Source organism: Coturnix japonica, unplaced genomic scaffold (assembly GCF_054131305.1).
Source record: "Coturnix japonica strain WE unplaced genomic scaffold, WE-NBRP24 Scf040, whole genome shotgun sequence".
NCBI lineage: Eukaryota > Metazoa > Chordata > Aves > Galliformes > Phasianidae > Coturnix > Coturnix japonica.
In genome coordinates, this window is record NW_028188943.1 from 2,874,864 (window position 1) to 2,896,221 (window position 21,358).

The 21,358-nt window shown below is 50.0% G+C and overlaps 1 long non-coding RNA gene across 1 annotated transcript; it reads right to left on the minus strand.

The window, feature by feature from the left end:
* Positions 1-1,573: 1,573 nt before the first annotated feature.
* LOC146753000 (uncharacterized) lies at positions 1,574-5,518 on the minus strand. Its single transcript, XR_014940271.1, has 3 exons — positions 5,421-5,518; positions 3,350-3,534; positions 1,574-1,870 (listed from the first exon to the last, which is right to left on the minus strand). It is a non-coding gene; the product is annotated as an uncharacterized LOC146753000 (long non-coding RNA).
* Positions 5,519-21,358: the final 15,840 nt, after the last annotated feature.

The following is a 21,358-nucleotide window of genomic DNA, read 5'->3' on the forward strand; positions in this document are numbered from 1 at the left end:
TCATCCATGGAGACGCTGTGAATTTTCAGGGTGTGTTTCTTCCCCACAATGTGCAGTTCCTATTTTTCACTGGCCTTGAGCTCCTTCCCATCCTTCATCCACTCCACAGTAGCACCTGTGTCTGAAAGCTCAGCCTGCAGTTTGGCTTCCTCACGCAGCGGAGCAGAGATCTTTTCTACATCTTTGCTCTTCTAGGTAAATCTCACTGCAGCACCTGTCAGGAGCAAAGGCCTCGTTATTTCAATTTATATCAGGCTAACGTGGTCAATGTTTGCTGCAACATCTCTGAAAAAGTATCACCTTCTGTTCCTGCACTCATCATTGTGTAGGTGCTGAGCAATTCAAGATATTTAATTTGTTCTTCTTGCCGGATTTACTAAGTAAAAATCAACCAAACATCTCCTTCTACTGATTAATAATGCTCTAAACATGCTTCTGCGGAGGTTTCCACCCAATGACAAACAGCTCCTCCCATAATGAATCTTTATTTGTTTTATTTTGTCATGCAAAGCTGATTGATAGAGATATTATTGGAATGATTGCTCCCCTACTTCTAAACTATTCCAGTGCAATCAGAAAGGCTGTCTGAACCTGGAGCTGAAAGTACTGCTCTATGGTGATGCAGTGGTAAACCTGGTGACTGAATGCACTGGCCAGTAGCTGTGAACTGCAGACATTCATCAGCTGGCATGGAGCAATCTGGTTCAGATACCAAGCAGCTGGGTAGATTGGCTTACCCTACACTCAGTGCTATCATGTTTAGGTCATTACCAGGACTCACGTCAGTCCATGGGATGCAATTTCAGGTATTTGGTACAGTCCGTGAATGCCTGCAGCCCCAGTTCTAATCATCAGATCACAGCAACTATGCCTTGACTGTAAGAGGAAAGGAGAAGGATCAAAGCAAATACCTCTCACTCTCATCTTGCTGCTGACATCAACATTTTTGGCAACAAATTTCACTTCTGCTCCATCCTCGTTCTTGGTGACGTTCTTTATGATTAGGCTGTGAGTAGTTTGGGTTCTCTTGATGATCCAGGTCTCGCTTTCCTGTAAGACTTTACCACTGAGGTACCAAGTGCCGCAACACGTTGTTGTAAGGTCAATAGTAAACATGGCATCCCCTCCAGGTACAGCTTCACCAGTTGTTAGGGGGGATTTCACAACCAGGACTGGTTCTGAGGAAGAACAACATGTATGTCTTAATGCTCTTTAGATGCAAGTCTGGTATCTCATTTAGAGATGGAAGATTAAATCATAGGGACATTTCTACTTCTCCCTTTGCATGAGTGCTGGAAGAAGCACTTCTATGCTTAAGATCTGTTACAGATCTTGCACATATGAGATATCAAAAGATAAGGATATTCATGTCCCTGTCACAGAAACATAACTTGTATCACTTTAGTGGTAGCTGGAGGTTGATAGGAGATAGGAGAACTAGGAATAAGGGAAAGCCTTTGGTGTGTTAATGCACTGCTATCCTTAAAGTTAAAGGAAGCATCTTTAGGGAACCAACACAGCTGCTCAGCACACACTGACCCATTTCCACTGGGGTTTTTGTGCTTACCAAGGTGCACGCTCCCTGGGAATTCCAGAGACGGGCTCTGTCCATGCGCATTGACTGCAGACACTCGGAACTGATCATCAGCCTCTTCAGACAGATTGCCCACCGTGAACTCTGGGACGGGGACATGAGACTCGTGGCACCTCACCCAGGTGAAGCCAGTTAGTTTCTTGCATTCCACGACGTAGCCATTGATTGGAATGGGGCGGTGCATCTTCGGAGGGGTCCATGCCAGCATCACTGAGGTTTCTGTTTTATTTTCCACCACGGGGTCAGCTGGGGGCTGGGTGGGAGGTTTTCTGGGAGCTGAACAGAAATAAATACAGAAATATTAGCATAAGGTCATGTAGGCTGGAAAAGACCTTCAAGATCAGCAGACTCAACTTTCAGCATGACCTACTGAGTCCCACCATTAACTACTGTGCTACCTGAGGACATACATGACAAGCTTATTCCTGCAGGTATTTGCATAGTGAATATATTCACCCTCTGGTTGCTTTGGAACATTTTAGAGGTTAAAATCCCATCAGACTTTTTCACTGTGTGCAGCCACTGATACAGGCAGGAGGCTGGGAATTACCTGATGGGCTCTAGTTACAGACTACTGACACAGTCAAGGATTGATTTCATTTCATTTTGGCCATCAGAAAGTTTGGTGTCTGGTTTAAGTCACCCAATTATAATTTAAGACTCCAAATATAATCATATGGAGAACAGTGCATTTAGGAGAACTCATCTCATCTTAATAAACCTGAGTGAAATCACAGAATCATAGGATCATGGGAGGGCTTGGGTTGGAAGAAACCTTCAAGATCATTAAGTGCTAGATGCCAAAGGTCCCACTAACATAGCATGAAGCCGAAAGCTAGACGCTGGTATCAGATCTCCTGACCTTACCATCAGAAATTGAGATGTCATATTTTGCTCAGAGGTGCCTGCTTGTAGGAGGGACAGCTTCCGAGCTTTTTCTGCTCCAGGAAACAGCTCGAGCTTCAGAATTTAAACAGCAGTCAGAAATTAAACTGAGCTTTGTCACCTTCATCAAATAGAAGGAGTGGTTGGGTGGTACAGCTTTCCAAATAACTTAGAAACTGTCACAACAATCAGATGCCTACCTTTTCTTTTTTAACTTGTTAATACATAGAGCTTAATAGCATCAGAATGCCCCAATCACTTCAGATAACAGGACAGCTGTAAACCCTTCTTTAAGGATTCCTTTGTTTAATCACTGAGTAACTGTAATTCAGTGGTGCTGGTGGGAGAAGTGAAGTCTTAATCTTCCCAGATGGAGAGTAGAGTTGATGTTCACATGCAGACTGGTGCTGCAGCAGAGCCAGAAACCACTCATTTGGGAAACACAGCACCAAGAAAATAATGTGAATAGCTTCATAAAATCAGGCAGCTTCACCCAAATTTCATGGCAGGTCCATTATTCTTCCTATTTTCAGGAAGAAATGTTTTCCCTGTTTCTTGTAGTTTTATTTTCTCTTCCTTTCCAGCAAGCATCTTTGTAGCTTACAAATTGTTTTCTAATCACCTCCTGGTGTGGACAAATCACACAGGTTTTACTCCATGTTTTACATAGTTAGCATTTTATATTTGTTCCAGTATGGAACTGTACAGTCATAGAATGGCCTGGGTTGAAAAGGATCTCAAAGATCACAGAATCACACAGAATCACAGAATCCTTCTGCAAAAGAAAACACAAAAGCTACAGGGACTTGGAACTACTTTGTATATCGAGATCAGAAGGAACTGAGAAGTTTTCAAGTACAAAGAACTTACTTTTCCAGATTGCCTTTTCCAGACTGCTGTTCCAGCAGTGACAACAAGCGCAGGCAGCCCGGAGGACATGGCTGACATTGATGATCGGCTGGCATGGATCAGCGAGGATGAGTTTGGGCACAGCACAGCTGGCAAGGGATGCTGGGGTGGCTGCAGCAAGACAAGAGCTCCTCCAGCCTGAAGATCTCCATCACCAGAAGAAAAAGGACAGGGTGAAAGTAAGGAAGACGCGCAGACGAGAAGAGCAGAAAGGGAGATGAGGAGGGAACTTGGTGCGGTGGCAATTCTGGGGGAGAAATTGTACTCTGATAATGTTACACTTGAAATTCAGTGTTGCAATTTGGAGGAAGGAATTATTGGGGTGGGAATCTGGGGGGCCGTTGTAATACCAGAAGAATTTTACAGAGCAGCAGCCATGCATCAAGAGAAGGGCTTCACACAGCAGCAGCTGTGGAGGGAGAAACAGCATGAGAACCAAGGACACCTCTAGGAAAAGAATGAGTAGCTCGGGGCTTTCAACGGGGGTTTTAGGGTTGTTATTGCGGTAGCTTTCCTCCAATTGGTGTCTGTGGTTTTTAAATGCCCTCGTCTGTCTGCTATAAAAGCATGGCTTTTCGGGCAGTCGATGGACGCAGCCATATTTAACCATACTGCTGTCTGGCTGTTTGTCCTAGCGGTCTGACCTTTTGCCTTCAGGTTCGCCAACTACTGTCTCAGGAACCAGAGTTATTAGGCATTATCCAGGTTATCTTGTGCTTCTACTATGTTAATAGATTGGATGTGAATCCAATGGGGTCTGATGTTACAAATGGTGCTGGAATCTGCGGCAATAATCATTGAATGTATTAGTAATGCTCGGTTATGATGCTATTACCTCTCTTATATCCAACTAATTTGGATTTTTCAAATATGACCACGCATCACTTGAGAGGAAGGCACACGCTCATAGAACTGAATGGGGGAGTTGATTTCATTTTCCAAGCAGGTGTTCCACTTGGGCTCTGTATCACGCACTGGCCATGCGGATATGGAGTACAACTGGAAGAAATCCCTCAGACCCTGAATGCAGGAGAGAATGTGTGGTGGGTGAGAGAGGAAAGGTGCACTTTGAAGCAGGGGACGCCCTGCTGGCACTGCCTGTCGCATCCACCACCAACACGGTTTGCTCTTTATCCTGCTCCACAGCTGCTGCTCTGTCAAGTCCTTCTCTTGATCCATGGCTGCTGCCATTCTTCTTGGATTACAACAGGGGGCTGGGAGGTTTTTGGCAGAGGGAGGGAAGTTGATTGGGGGTGGGAGTTTGAGGGGGTGGGATCAGAACGGATTGTTAGGATGGGAAATGGTTGGGAATACTGTCATTTCTTGACTGTTTGCTACGTTCAATGATTACATGTCTTTGCCATATTTCTGCCTGCCTGCGGCCGTTCCTTCAGTTACAAAGCCCACCTCCCCAGGCCCCCGGGCCCACCTTCAGGGCAATGTGAAAGGGCAGCAGAAAGGGCAGTGTCCCAGATCTGCCACCACCATTGGACCCATCCCTCCCCTCCTCAGTCAGTTCTGCGTGGGAATGGAGGGATGAGAAAGGGGGATGGACGGGGATTCTGGGAGAGCTGAGTGGCTCAGCCTGGAGTGGAGGAGGCTCACTGCCATCCCAGACACAGCCATCAGTCCCCAGGTGCAGAGAGGACTGAGCCAGGCTGCACCCTGCAGCACCCAGCAGCAGGATCCCAGTCTGAGGCCTGCCTAGGTCGTGTGGCTGCGCTGCAGGCTGAGCTATGGAGAAAGCCCCACTTGGAGATTTCTTCGCTCCCTGAATGTTCCCCCCTTTCTCCATCTTGCTCTGCTCCATCCCCAGCCGCAGCCCGGCGTCCCCGACATGTTGCTGTGCTTGCAGAGCTGGACTTGGCCCTTGACCTGTACAGGCCCCTGTCCCCACCTGTCGGATATCCACCTTGCCTTCTCACCCCTCTCTCTAGATCCAGTTCATGCCCCATCTATCTCACCTCCATGTCCCACCTACGTCCTCTCTACGTCTTTTGGTCTCCCCCAAACCACCCTCACGGTGCCTTACCTCCTGGCAGGCTCAGGGAAGGAGCACCCGGTGCCCTGAGCCCACAGGCCCAGCCCTGCACAGCACTGCACACAGCACTGTCATGGCGGCGCCCGGTGCTGCCGCACAGCATCCTGGGAGTGGTAGTTCCTGCGGGGCCTGCAGCTCCCAGCAGGCCCTGCAGCTCCCAGCAGGCCCGGGCGAGGGCAGAGGGGAGCAGTGCTGTCAGCCGGGAGCTCGCCCAGAGAGCCCGATGTTCGGAGCACTTCACACCAGGAACTTTGGACTCGGCTGCTTCTGTCCACAACGTCCCTGAGCTGCTCAGGAAGCACAACTGTCTCACCCTCTGAGAGCTGGGCTGTGCAAAGGAGGCTGCAGTTGCAGGCTCAGCTCTGCCCTGTTCCAGCAATGCACTTCCTTACAACTGGAGCACTGTCACGCTTGCTTCTTGCTTCAACGGAGCAATCGCCCACCGCTTTGCACACCTCTGTGCTCGTGCAAATGGCCACCACCCCATCCCTGCACACACACACACACACACACACACACACACACACGTACCACCCCATCCCTGCACACACACACACACACACGTACCACCCCATCCCTGCACACACACACACACACACACACACACACACGTACCACCCCATCCCTGCACACACACACACACACACACACGTACCACCCCATCCCTGCACACACACACACACACACACACGTACCACCCCATCCCTGCACACACACACACACACACACACACACACACACACACATACCACCCCATCCCTGCACACACACACACACACACACACACGTACCACCCCATCCCTGCACACACACACACACACACACACACACACACACACGTACCACCTCGTCCTTGCACACCCTCCCACATGCGTGCACAAATCTCTGCAGTGCGTGGACACACCTGTGCACACCCACGTGTGTGCAGCCCCAGCTCTGCCCACAGCTCCGTGCATGCTCATTTGTGCATGAAGAGGAACGTCTCAGTGGAAGCGTGGCTGTTCCTCCCCTCTGACGGGGCTGGTGTGGGACAGAAGAGGAAAGCAGAATGCGGCCACATTTTCCTCGTGGCTCCTAGTTCCTGTCTTACCATGGGAGACAAGATGAGCAACTCTCCCTCTCTGTGATGCTTAGCTCTGTACCTCTGCCATCATCTCTATACTCAGATGCTCCTGCATGTATTGCTGCACACAGTGAACCTGCAGGTCCCAAAGGAATCCTTGGCTGCTCTCCCTCACCTGGAGGTTGCAGGGTGCTGGGCCTCCTGCCTGTACCTCCTTCCAGGTGTCATTAGCCAGACCCTGTATGTCCAGCTGGTTGGAACTGCAGTCAACTAACACAAACAAGATGTATGAAAGTAGTCTTTCCGTTTCCCAGGCATTCATCTTTATAAAAACACGTTGTGCTGTGAAGCACAGCAGGAAGCAACTCAACTGTGCAACAAATACTTGGAGCCTTGTTTCATCCCTCCCTGACCTCATTGAAAGGCTGACTGACACCTGCTTGCCAGCAGTGACTGTGGGTCTTTCCTCAGAGTCCAGAGCACATTAATCTCTTTTGAAACTCACACTCATTCGTGTTTCTTTTGTAGTTGCTGTTGCATTCATCAGGAAGGAAATGCACTGCACTTATTCTGCTGCATGTGCAGGCTCACTCTGCAGTGCCCAAGATGCCTTCATGAGGAGGAAAGGCAGCAAAGCCCTCTGCGAGCAGGGCCATGGAATCGTATGTCTACAGCATCATATCTCGGCAGAGCACTCACTGCGCCTGCTCCTCCCTGCTGAAATACATGGCCATCTCCACAAAGCTTGAGTCTCCTGCAAGCAAGCAAGAAACTCCAGTGCCAGTGGCTTTTCTGTCCCCGGCACACAAATGCTGGCTGAGAGCATCTCGCTGTCTCCCTGCGCTCCCATCTCTTGCCCCTTGCCTTCTCCAAAACCTTCCCTGGAGAACCAGGTTGATCAAGTCCATGCTCATCAGCAGCTCCCACAGGTACTGTTCCAGCTCTTGCTGTCTTTTTGGCCTTCTCATCCACCGGCATCCCTCTGTCTGAGTCTCACCAGCTTTGTCACCAGAAGAGATTTCAACACTCGAGAATGAAGAACGCACATCTGGCTCCACGGAATGTAACTCTCCTATCTCCCAGAGATCCACGCCCTCTGTGTGCCATCTCACCTGGTCGTGAGCGTCCCTCACAGCCAGCCAGAAAAGCAAGCAGAGGCTGAGACCAAGGAACCCCTCCCTGATGTGCAGCTCTCTGACAGTTTCTCTTTACACAGAGTGCTGGCCGCAGCCGTGTGCATTATCACACACACTTGTATGGGCAGTTGGTGTCTAGACGTGAAGGAGACTTGCTAAGTGCTCTGCTGACATGTAGGGACAGAAAGAAAATTTGAATGGGGAGCTGGAGCATGTATATAAAGGATGTACGGACCTACAGTTAAGGATGTGGATTTGCATCTGAGTCCATGCCTGCAGACGATGCAAGCGCTATGCATTGTCACCCAATGGAAATGATCAAACAGCTGCTTTGGGACAGACTGTCTGTAGGGCTCAGGAAGTGTGGCCTTCCAAGGTACTTCAGGTGTCCCAAAGAACAGAGGCAAGCAGTGATGATTCCTTTCTCTCTTGATTCTAATACTTGTAGGTAGAGCGCTTGAGAAAGACTTTGGAGGCTTTCCTCAGCCTCTACCTTTCCTTGTACCTTTACAAGAGCAGACTGTCTAAAAACAAGAAGACTGGACACAGATTTTGGGTTTGGTTATTTTTATTAGTTTTTTAAAAAATATTATAATATATATAATATAATATAATATTATTTATTATTTTATTATATTATATATATTATGTATATAATGTATATTATAATATATATTATATAATCATATATTATAATATATATAATATATAAATAATATATAAATTTTTAAAAGTTGTTTTGGTGTTTTTGGTGGTTTTTGTTCTTTTAGTCTAGTCCAATGTAATAAATTTTCAGTCTTACAAGGGATGAATTTTTAAGGCCTTCCTGCTGATGGACCACACTCCACTTGAACGTCAAGTGGAGCATGAGGTAGCCTTCATCCAGAAAGGTGGAATCTTGATGGGATGTTGCTGTCTTATGGAGAGGAATCTCGGCGTCCCCAAGGCTGAGCCAACACACAGACACAGATTTCTGGATGGTGACCATCACTTTCTGCCCCTGCTCCTGCTGCCTGGTCTCTCTTCCTCATCGGTATCCAGCAGGAGATCATGAAGCCCTGGAGGCACGGTGGTATCCAGGTCATCATCTGAAACTTCTTCCACCAGATTGGAAGGGACCAGTCCTCTTGTGCCGTCCGTCAGCTCTCCCAGAAACCAGCCATCCTCATCCATGTCTCCACAGATGTAAACGTATTGTCCAGCTGTCAGTGGAAGCTCGTTTTCTGGGTCCTCATTAGGGCCCTCATAAGGATTTTGTAGCTGTGACGTGCTAAGAATCTTCGTTTTGGTGGTGAGGGTCTGCGAAAATGTAGATGCAGACTGCCACTGGCCACTCTTTTGACTCCCCCGGCTTTTCCTGGGGATTGGGGCATTCCTGTTTGGGATTTCTGTGTGGCCTCAGCTTTTTCCCCATCTCCTGGAGCTGTGTGCATTTTTCCTCGAGACGCTTGCTGAGCGCTCCAAGCTTGATGTCAGCCTGCTGGAGGTCTCTCAGCAGGTGGTTCTGGGCCTTCAGGGCCTGGCAGTGACTCTCCAGGTTGCTCAGGGCTTGTTGGAGGTAGCTGCACTGCTCTAGCAGCTTGCTGCTTGTGCTGCCTGGGAACCCCGGGTCTTCCTTGGCCGTCTCATTCTCCTTTTCCACATGCTGTCCCTGCAGCTGGTTGATGTCCTCTGCCTTCTCTGTGGCCTCTTTGGATGTGGAAGAGGCCTCCTTGAGCTGCCGGACTCTTTCCAACAGCTGCTGGGTACGGAGGCAGAGCGTACGTGTCTTGTCCTTGAGCCGCTCTACCTTCTCCCACATCTGCTGAGAGCTTCTGCTCCTCAGCAGGCAGCACTTCTCTCCAAGGAGGCTGCACTGTCTATGCAGCTCCTTCAGCGTACTCAGCAGGTGGGTGTTCTGCTCCTGCTGCTCTCTGTGCTCAGGTGGGCAGGCCTCTTGTTGCTCTGCAGCCTCCTTTTCCAAATGCTGTCCCTGCAGATGGTTGACCTCCTCTGCCTTCTCTGTGGTGTCTTTGGATGCGGAAGAGGCCTCCTTGAGCTGCCAGACTATTTCCAGCAGCTGCTGGGTACGGAGGCAGAGCGTACGCATCTTGTCCTTGAGCCACTCCACCTCCTCCCACATCTGCTGAGAGCTTCTGCTCTTCTCTTCAAGGAGGCTGCACCGTCTCTGCAGCTCCTTCAGCTTACTCAGCAGATGGGTGTTCTGCTCCTGCTGCTCCCAGCGCTCAGGTGGACAGGCCTCTTGTTGCTCTGTAGCCTGAACACCCACCTCTGCTACAGCCCGATGGCAGGCCCTGGCCCTGTTGAAGAAGACGCGTGGCTGCCCCTCCACGTGCTCCAGGATGTACTGCAGGAAGCGTCTTCTCTGCTCCTGCAGCTCACACTGGAGGCGCTTGCTCTCCACAGCCTGCTCTGCACGGGACTTCCAGCAGAGCTGCCGCTGGACTTCCTGCTGCATTCTGCGGTCCGCTCTGCTGCTGTCGCACCTCAGCAGCGCCTCCACCAGTTGCCGCTGCAGTTGCCATGCCTGGCGGATGGTGTCATTGTGCTGCTTCTGCAGCAGCTCCTGCATCTGGTGCAGCTGGGCCTCCTTCTCCTGCAGCAGTTGGCAGATCTCTGCTTGCCACTGCCTCAGGCTCTGCTCCCGCAGGCGCTGCAGCTTTGACACCCGCACCCGCTCCCACTTGGAGCGCAGTTTGTCGGCCAGCAGCTGCCGCTCCCGCTCTGCCGCCTCCTGCCGCTCACGTCTCTCAGCAGCACAACGGCGCTGCAGCTCCTGGGAGCGGAGCCGCTCGCCCTCCAGCTGGGCCTGCAGTGCCTTCAGCTCCTGCCTCTTCTCCTCCCGCTGTGCAGGGCAGGTGGGGGGCTGTGCCGGGCCCCAGCGGGGAGAGGGCCGGCTGCCCGGGAGCCCCAGGTCTTCCTTGGCTGTCTCTGGCACCTAGAACCAGAAAATCATAGAATAACAGAATGGTTTGTGTAGGAAGGGGTCTTCAAGACTCTCCCGTTCCAAGCCCATGCCAAGGGCAGGGACAACTTCCACTAGGTCAGGTTGCCCAAAGGTGCGTCCAGCCTGGCCTGGGGCACTGCCAGGCGTGTGGCAACCACAGCCTCTCTAGGCAGCCTGTGCCAGCGCCTCTGCCCCCTCATGGTGTCCCGTCTTCTTATATTTCATCCAGATCTCCCCTCTTCTACTTTCAGGGTGTTGTTCTTTTTTGTATCACTACCCTCCCTTACAACCAGTACATCTCCAGCTTTCCCCAGTTCTCCTTCAGGCACTGGAGGGCCACTCTGTGGTTTCCCCAGAGCCCCCCCTCCCCAGGCTGAACAATCCCCACTCTCTCAGTGTGTCATCTTACCTGGACCTGAGCGTCCTTCATGGCCGGTTGACTGGAGCCCTGCTCTGCACGGTGGCGGCGCAGAGCTCCCATTCTGTCCTGGGAGCAGGACATTGCTTTACGGAGCACGTCTGCCCAGCTCCCCACGATGTAAAAGGTGAAGAGCCTCCTCTCCAGCTCCAGCTGACGCTGGAGGTGGCGGATGCAGGCGGGCTGCTCACCATCCGTCTCCCAGCGCAGCTTGCTGAGGACATCCTGCAGCTGGGCATGGGCCGCCTCGCTGCTGGGGGGGTTCCTCAGCACCTTGGCCAGCTGCTGCTGCAGCTCCCGAGCCTGGCGCAGGGCTGCATCGCAATCACGCTGCAGCTGCTCCTTTGTCGCGCGCAGCTCGGCCTCCTTCCAGAGCAGCAGCTGCCGGGTCCCCGTCACCCGCTGCCGCTGCACCCACTCCTTCAGCTGCTGCTCTTCCTGGGCCTGCTGCTTCTCCCAGGCACAGCGCAGTTGGTCGGTCAGCAGCTGCTGCTCCCGCTCTGCCGCCTTCTGCAGTTCACATCTCTCGGCAGCCCAGCGGCGCTGCAGCTCCTGGCAGTGGAGCCGCTCGCCCTCCAGCTGGGCCTGCAGCACCTCCAGCTCCCAGCTGTTCTCCTCCTGCTGCGCAGCGCAGGCTGGGGGCTGTGCCGGGCCCCGGCGGGGAGAGGGCCGGCTGCACTTGGCTTGTCCCCGTCCCGCAATGCCTCGCAGCACAGCCATGGGAATCTGAATAGACCTTCGGCTTCCAAAAGCTGTAGCCAAAGGCCACCAACAATCACTCTCACTCTCACTCGTGGGATCTGCAAGGACAGATGCCCCTGACCCCGTAGCGCCCACTGCCTCTCGTCCCTGTCGCAAGGGTGTGCAGACAGTGAATGCCTTGGGGGTGCTATGCCAGCACCTTCTGTGCTGTGTGCTGGCCCAGCTCATAATGGAGGGCGGGGCAGTGACCTTCAGTGCTATTGGACAGTGGGGCCTTCTGGCCCAGCTCATAATGGAGGGCGGGACAGTGGCCTTGAACGCTATGGGGCAGTGAGACCCTGTGCCCCCTGCACATCATGGAGGGTGGGGCAGTGGCCTTCTGTGCTGTGGGGCAGTGCGGCCTTCTGGCCCCAGCACAAAATGGAGGCTGGGCAAAGTGGATTGAAGCGGTGTTGGGAGGAACCGCCTCCCACAGTGCTGGGCTACGTGGACTTCTCTGGCACTGGAGAAGAACAGCAGCAAGCCACCCGTCTCATTGTGATTTCCATTTAGATGGCAATAAAGGAAACATCTCACCATACCTACGAGCTAGTTAAGTTAAAAGAACCTGGTTGCCGGTGTACCCTGCTCAAGGAGCTGCTGGAGCAGATGGCCAGGCTGCTGCAAGAAATCAGCAGCCTGAGGAGCTCTTGGGAATCTCTGAGGGAGACAGGTAGGGGGAGGTGTGAGCCTACTTCCACTGCAGACAAACAGCCTCATCCTAAGTCCCCGCGAGTGGGAGGAGCCAATCCAGCTGCTCAGCTGCAGGTCAGAGACCTAGACAGCCCACGAGAGGAAGGGGGCTGGGCTCTCGTATCTGCTCAGAACAGAAGGAAGCGTCTGCCCCCAAGCTCCACACAATACTGCCAACCTGTGCAGCGTCCCCTACAGCGTCCCTGAGTAGTAGATTCCAGGTGTGAGAGGTAGGTTGTGTTTTTGCAGCATAAATTGTCAGTATTTCTGTATGTAGCATAGGAAAAGTTGCCTTTCACAAAGAAAGCTTCCGAACAGAGTAAACTTGAGACTAGGGCATTCTGACCACAGTAAAATTGGCATAGGCACCAGGTGAGGTAATTATGTAGAGCAGGGACAAAAAGACAAAAAATGGACACAAAATGTACACAAATCGGACAAAGGATTAGACAAAAAATAGAGAAAATAATTGCATTAAGAAAGTAAAAAGGAAAAGAATTGGACAAAAAAATTGGAATAAGAAACTTAAAAGGACAAAGAATTGGACAAAAATGGGAGAAAGAACTTGAAGAGAACTGGACCTGCAGCTTCATCACAGAATCACAGAATTGTAGAGGTTGGAAGGGACCTCTAGAGATCATCGAGTCCAACCCCCCTGCCAAAGCAGGCTCCCTACACCATGTTGCACAGCTCGGCGTCCAGGCGGGTCTTGAATATCTCCAGAGAAGGAGACTCCACCACCTCCCTGGGCAGCCTGTTCCAGTGCTCCGTCACCCTCACTGTAAAGAAGTTCTTGCACACATTAATGCGGAACTTCCTATGCTGAAGTTTCAGCCCGTTACCCCTAGTCCTGTCCCCACGCACTACTGAAAAGAGACCAGACACACCACTAAGGCTCCCACACCTCAGGTATTTATAAACCTGGATCCAGTCCCCTCTCAGCCTTCTTTTTTCAAGGCTAAACAGACCCAGTTCACTTAGTCTCTCCTCATAGGGGAGATGCTCCAGGCACTTCAACATCTTTGTGGCCCTCCGCTGGACTCTTTCCAAGAGATCCCTGTCTTTTTTTAATGGGGAGCCCAGAACTGGATACAATATTCCAGATGAGGCCTCACCAGGGCAGAGTAGAGGGGGAGGATCACCTCCTTCGACCTGCTGGACACGCTCTTTTTAATGCACCCCAGGATGCCATTGGCTATTTTGGCTACAGGGGCACACTGCTGGCTCATGGTCAATCTGTCGTCCACCAGGACGCCAGGTCCCTCTCAGCAGAGCTCCTCTCCAGCAGCTCTTCCCCCAGCCTGTACCGGTGTATGCAATTATTTCTACCCAGGTGCAAGACTCTACACTTGCTTTTGTTAAACCTCATCCGGTTTCTTACTGCCCAGCTCTCCAGCCTGTCCAGGTCTCACTGAATGGCAGCACAGCCTTCAGGTGTGTCAGCCAATCCTCCCAACTTCGTGTCTTCAGCAAACTTGCTGAGGGTGGTCATTGATGAAGATGTTGAACAAGACCGGACCCAGCACAGACCCCTGGGGTACGCCGCTAGTTACAGCCCTGCAGCCAGACACTGCACCGCCAACGATAACACTCTGCACTCTGCCAGTCAGCCAATTCTCGACCCACTTCACTGTCCACTCACCTATCCCATACTTCCTCAACTTTGGTATAGGTATGTCATGGGAGACTGTATCAGTTATAGAGGTTATAGAGTTCAATTCCTGTAGTCAATTTGGCGGCCCAGGTGGGACCAGCTCTGTTCGCTGCAGGACCAGCTGAGAGGGAGACACTTTTGGCGCACCCTGAGATTTCTCTGAAGGACTCCCTTCCTCACCTGATCACTGCAGGGACAGACAAGGACCACCCATAGGTGGACCAGGTATGTGTATGGTAAGTGGAGCCCATATGTCTTGAGGAGACATCCTACACAGTTTACAGCCATACGTGCTGCTCCCAGGGAGGTGAGCTCATGGCTTTGGTTGCTAGCTGGGTAGGAAGACTCCTTGGGTGAGTTCCTATGAAAGGGAACTGTATGTCATATGAATGGAAACAAGAACAAATACTCTCTCCCAGGTAGTTGACAATAGGAGGGACCTAGGTTGGTCTCTCCTACGGGTATGGGATATAGTGGATAGCCTGTCAAATGGTAGCCTGGGTTCTCCAAGTTGTAATCACGGGGCTTATAGGTTGTATGTTCAATATTATCATCTGCTTTAAGTGTTTGGTACCGTGTGTCAAGCCGACTCTGGGAAAAACATTAACATTTGCAACTGGTCGACCAGACTATGAGTGTTATTAAGATTCCAGCTAGAAAACGTTGTCAGCATTGTGTAGTATGAATAAACCATGGTTTTTGATCTAAATGTCAGAGTGAGTGTGGTGTGAGTGAGACACAGAACAGCTGCAGGGTGAGTGCCGAGTCCCGATCCATGTTTCCTTCCTCCTGTGAGGGAAATGGCCAGACACGGACAAAGTGAAAGACTGTGTTGTCTGTCCACTCATATGTACTTTCTGCTTGTATGTAAGAAGACAGGAGTTTGTACTCTGTAGATTAGTAAGATTGTCCTGAGGAGAGGTGTACATTCCACCCGACCAATGAGTGTCAACCCATTTATGTAATACTATGTACTGCTTGTGAGGAAGTGTGTGAAGGAGGTGGTTCAATCAGTGCTGGTTCTGTGGCACAGTGTTTATAACTGAAGAATACAGACTGTATTAAGGGAGTTTATGTGAACTGAAGAACTGTACTGTTTGACAAACTGTTTTGATGGTATAAGAAAGTGTAATTGTTAATGATATATGAAAGTGTACTTAAGGGAATGTGGAAGTGTATCTGAGCATAGAAACAGAGGAAGCATTTACAGAGGAAAAAGGGTTAAAGCGAGTTTACCTGCACTGACATGAGAGCAACACCCTGAACCTCTGCCCTGTGAGCTGAGCAGAGCAGAGTGGAGACACAGTCCCCATGTATCAGGTAGTGTTATTCTGCTTACCAAATGAATGAGTTCACTACAGAAGAGGCAAATCTTCCCCTCTGCTGCATTTGTGGCATACTCTGGAGTTCAAGGCATTGCAAAGCTACGGCACATCTACTTTCTTTCAATGATGACACTTTAGTGTGCTCTGGGCTCTCATTTCAATTGCATCTAAAGAAGTCTAGGGTCATGCCAGCTGACAGGAAGCTGGCAAATGTTGTCTCGTTGAAAGGAAGAGCAAGAAAGATGACATGGGCAATTATGGACCTGTCAGTCCAGAGCCTGGTAAAATTATGGAGAAAATGATGGTGGGAGTTATGGAAAAACAGCTGAAGGACAATTCTGTCATTGGTCGCAGCCAACACAAGTTTGTAGGTGAAGGTCCTGTTAAATTTAAGCTCATTCTGTGACACAGTTATCCGTTTAGTTGACCAAGGGAAGCCAGTTGATGTAATCCTTGAGGATTTCAGTGGAGATTTTGACACTGTTTCTCACAACAACATTCTGGACGGAATGTTCTGCATATGGCTAGACAGAAACACAATGTGGTGGGTGAGCAGTTGGCCAGTAGGTCAGTCCCAAAGGATTATAGTCAGTGGGTTCCATCAGGATGGTAGATGGTCACTGTCGGGGTCCACAGGGTTCCATTTTGGGGCCACTTTCCTTTCATGTTTATGCAGATGACTTGAATGCAGGACTAGAAGACGTTCTGAGCAAGTTTGCTGATAAGACCAGATGAGGAGGTGCTGTTGCCTCCACTGAGGGTGGAGAGGACTTGCAGAGAGATGTGGACAAGTCAGAGAAGTGGGTACCAGTTGGTACTAAGCACCAAGTGCATAACGTATAACAAGAACAACTGCCTGATTGTGCACCGCAGAACTGAAAGGACATCAAACTCTGGGAGAATGTGCAAAGGAGGGCACTGGAACTGAGAGATCTGAAGTTCAGAGTTTCACAGGGATTGACTGCTTGTTCAGACTGGGCCCTTCTCACATCCCTTCTCACATCCTGCAATGAAACATAGGTCTCATATGGGACATGAACCTCACAGCGTCCTTGCACCACATGTAGAGCCTGGGATCTTCTGTCCCCATGTCTTTCATTTAACATCATACAGACCTCCAACCCATTGCCCCAGGAAATGCCCGGAGCCAACATGAGATACAGGATCTCTCTACCACTGGTCTTGTAATCAGGGCTTGACCTGTCTGCTTCGTAAGGCAAAGGAGAGGTTTCTTAGCATGCCAGTGCCTTTGCCTGCCTGTAGTCATGGCTTCCAGTTATCTTCTCTAACAAGTCCCTTGGGAAGCTTACTTGGTAATGGCCCTCACTGGGCCCATTAATACTCCAAGAAACTTCACTGTTACTTCTGACTTTGTCTTGTTGAGCACTTTGTGCAAACTTCTCTCTGCATTGGAGGCTGATGAACTCAACATCAAATGCACCCTGGGACCATTATAACCTAAAGAATCTCCTGTGCCTTATGCCATCTTGTTATCTTCTTCAGGTTATCAGAACTTGTTCAGCAAAAAGGAGGGATATCTGGAGAGAGATTAAAGAATCCATTATAAATTTATTGTCTATTTATTTATAGTTGGGTTTAAAGAAGACATTAAAGCAGCACTGTGCAACTGATACCAATCCAGGATGTCCCAATGAGTTCTGTACTGTTACTGTGTTGACAAAGTTCCTTCTCAACCTCCCCACCCAATTTCTGCTCACAATGGACCTATGGGACTTGCATCACTTTTCTTCACATCACTCTTCTCCTCTGCATTCATCCGCTCAGTGTTAAAACTGCTTTGCACCAACTCCCACTGGCTTTCCTCAGAGAACCAGCTACACATGGAAAAGGAAAGATTTCTCTTTTTTATCTGGCCAGCAAATGGAAAGAAAGGTGATGCAATTGAATGAACAGTAAAACACAGTGATCAACTGCATGCCATGTTCAAGCTGCATCTATTGAAGTTTGTCTTTCATAAGGAATACTTTTAAAAGAAATGATTTAGACTGAGGTAGGATAGGATAGATTGAATCACAGTGAAGTAGTTGACAACAGAAGCCATCAGACTCTGGGAGATAGAGCAAATTCCAGTAATCTTCCTGGGATAGATCAGCCAGGTAGTTGAGAGGTATCAACTTAAAATTGATCAGGACTTGTGAGTATTTCACACATTGAGATGGGTTAATACATTCTCATTGATTTCTTTCTTTGTCTCCAACTCTGTTTTTCACTTTTACTGACATTAATGAACATCTTTCAGACTTCGTGCCTTAATAAAAAAGAGACAGTGATTGAGAAAAAGGAAAAGTATAAGAAGAAAAAGAAAAAGAATAGATAGGAAGGGATAGATCAAATCACAGTGAAGGAGTTGACAACACATTCCATCAGACTTTGGGGAGATGGAACAAATTCCAGTAATCCCCCTGAAAGTCAGAAATCAGACAGATAATTGGGAGGTATCTGACTGAACAAAGAGCAAGGGATGGAGAAATCTGGAGGGCAGTGGGAGTAGTTTGTGCCCAAATGGCCTGCTGAAAACATGCCCTTAACCATGGCCATTTATTTAGGAGAGCTGAAAACACTTGGAGGATGAGACACATCAAATAGGCAGCAGGGAAGAGTAGTGCTGGGCACCAGGCTACAGTCACAGGGCATTGGCACTGGCACCGCTGTCTGTGTCTCTGAACCTGAAGGCATTTGTGTCCAGCGAACACAGTTCTGGAAAACATTGTAGTTTCAGTAAAAGAAAAAAAAAGACATCAAATCACCTCAAAGATTCATATATACAACTTAAAATGGAACAAGACTCATGAGAATTTCTCATGTTGAGAAGGGTTAACACATTTTCATTGATTTCCATCTTTGTCTTCAATTATTTGTTTCAGTTTTATTGACATTTATGATCAACTATTAAGCTTACAGCCTCAAAATAAATAAATAAATTAAAAGAGATACATTTGCATCTTGCACGTGGCCTGATGCCCCTTTCACCTTTGCAGTTCCCACAAGTCCTTCCATGCCGGAGAGTATGAGATCCAGCAGAGCACCTCTCCTCTTTGGTTCCTCTATGGCTTGGTCAAGAAGCTGCCATCTGTGCTCTCCATGGATCTGCTGGATGCCACATGCCCTGCTGTGCTGTCCCTGCAGCACATACTGGAGTGAAAAAGGCTCCCAAAGGGGACAATGGCCAGACAACATCAGACTCCCATCTGTCTGCAGAGGGCACCTTCCACTTGCTCTCCCTGATCAGGAAGACAGGTACAGACACTGTTGATCTCCTCTGTTGGCCATTTCCATTAGTTCTGACCTGGCTGCTCTGCCATCCCCAGGCAGAGCTCAGTGCACTCTCACAGAGGGCATTCACCCTTCTTTGTCTCCTCGCCCATCCATCCTAAAGACTCAGTATCCCCCTTGTGCTACAGTGCAGTTGTGGAAGCCTTTAAACTGTGTCCCCATGGTCCAAACAGGAGCTCAGGCCAGCAGCTCTACCAAGATTTCTAGCTTCTTCTGCGTTGGTGTTTGCATTAGTGCAAAAGCACAGAAATAAACATCCTAATTGAAAAGCATCACTGGACATAGCCTGACTGGATAGCTCATCTATGGTATCAGTGTGCAGAAGGTGGCACACAAACATTAGACCGATCGTGGGTCTTGGAGGTGACGTAGCAGCACGGACACACCATGGGCATGGCTTTGCTGAAGGCCCTGTGCTGCTCTTGTAGCTGCATGTGAATTCACCAGACAGCCGGTGCTATCCCCTCTCTGGTCCTCAGCTGATGCCCAGGAAGGAGCTTTCTATCTCAGGGATTTCCCACACAGTTTACAAGCACTGGCACACATCAGGAGCAGCCCAGGCACTTGGGCATCACCCAGTGTCTGTGTGTGAGCAGCTGCCTCCCTGCTGAAGAACCGAGGACTCAGAGCAGGAGCTCACATGCAGGCAACTCCTTGTGCACTTCTGAACTGAACCAGAGGAATCCCAGCTCCTGTGGGTGTGTAGGGAGCTGAATCCCATTTCAGCTCCAGGATTTCTGTCAAGGGATGAGACTCCTGCACTGCCTCCGCTGGATCACTGTCCTGCACAGGGAAAGTCCAAACCTCCCCGTCCTTTTCTGGGTGTCCTTTGTGCTTCATCAAATGAAGTCTGGTAGTACTCGCTATATGTCTCCAGTCACTCACTGACCACTGGACATGTGGTGGTTAATTGAGTGGATTTCAAAGATCAGTCATGATGCTGTTGTCTTTCAGGAGCTGTTGGCCATGAGGACACAGGGACATTTCAGGAGAGATGAGTGGGAAGGATAAAAATGACATAATCTGCTGCTTGCTTGTCCAGGCTCCTGGGACACAGGGAGCTCATAAAAGTGTGCAGGGCTGCAGAGAGACAGCTGTGCCCAGGAGCAGCTCTTGTGCACAGCACAGCCTGCAGGTGACAGAAGAAGAGGAGAGAAACTGGAGAGAGCTTACAGGATGTCTGTGGTGTGAGAGGGCTTCGAGCTCACTGCAAGAGGTTTGCTCACAGACCATGACAGGGTAAGTCTCACTACAGACCATGCAGATGCTTTTCATAGAGGGTTAACTTAATCTGTGACATCCAGTAGCAGATCTGGCTGCAGGCACTGCATATTCCTTTACTGTGTTAATAGCCTTCTGCTACAGCTGAGGGCTTCGGTGCTGCAGCATCAGAGCACAGCCATGAGGGCTGTGTGCCCCTGTATGGCTGCAGGCTGTGCAGCCGGGGCTGCAGGCGGGTGCCCAGGGCTGTCCTGCAGAGCAGGGTCCCTGCTGTGCCCCAGGGCTGTGTGCCGGGTATGGGACTCTGCCACCTGCCAGGCTCAGCACTCAGCCTGCCCAGGGAGCAGCCCAGGGCGCTGCGGGGAGACGTGTGGGGGGAAGGAGCCCCCCGGCAGGGCTTGTGCTGCCACAGCTGCTGCCTGGGGCAGGGGATCACAGCTCCACTGCACAACTGAATGTTTCTGAGGGTACTTTGCAAGAAGAGAGCCAAGGCAGGGGGTTTCCATTTCCTGTTCTGGGGCAAAAACGATTGGAGTCAGAAATCTAAAAGGGGCTGTCAGAGATCTGAGAATTTTTTTCAGTCATTTGCTTGTTTTGTGAACAGTCACACATGATGTGCTCTCAGTCTACGCCTTTTCTAAGAATGGAACCAATTGTAATTATGTTCAGTTTCTGCAGGCATGAATAATTTGCTTATCATAAAAACAGGCAGCATTATCTAACTGAAACTGTATGTCACTGAAGCTGGGGTAGGGGGCTCTAAGAGCACTTGGGGTAAAGATAAGACAAGAAATAGTAGGAAATATCCAGGGAGAAGGGATAAGAAAAGAAGAGGAAGGTTAGAGCTCCATATGCTTCTTCTGCTTAAGGAATGCTAAAATACATGAAATTAAATGCAAGTAATGGTGCTAAATGTACACTGTTGTAAGAGAATAAAAACATTTCATATTATAGCAGGAGGAGTGTGTCTGAGAATGGTCTGGACTTGTCGTTATCTTCTGCACTCTGAGCAGGACTCCAAGCCCAACAACAGCAGATGCCCAACAGCAGCTCCATCAGCGAGTTCCTCCTGCTGCCGTTGGCAGACACGCGGCAGCTGCAGCTCCTGCATTTCTGGCTCTTCCTGGGCATCTACCTGGCTGCCCTCCTGGGCAACGGCCTCATCAGCACAGCCGTAGCCTGCGACCGCCGCCTGCACACCCCCATGTACTTCTTCCTCCTCAACCTGGCCCTCCTCGACCTGGGCTGCATCTCCACCACTCTCCCCAAAGCCATGGCCAACGCCCTCTGGGACACCAGGGCCATCTCCTACACAGGATGTGCTGCACAGCTCTTTTTCCTTCTCTTCTTCATGTCAGCAGAGTATTCCCTTCTAACCATCATGTCCTATGACCGCTACATTGCCATCTGCAAGCCCCTGCACTACGGGACCTTGAT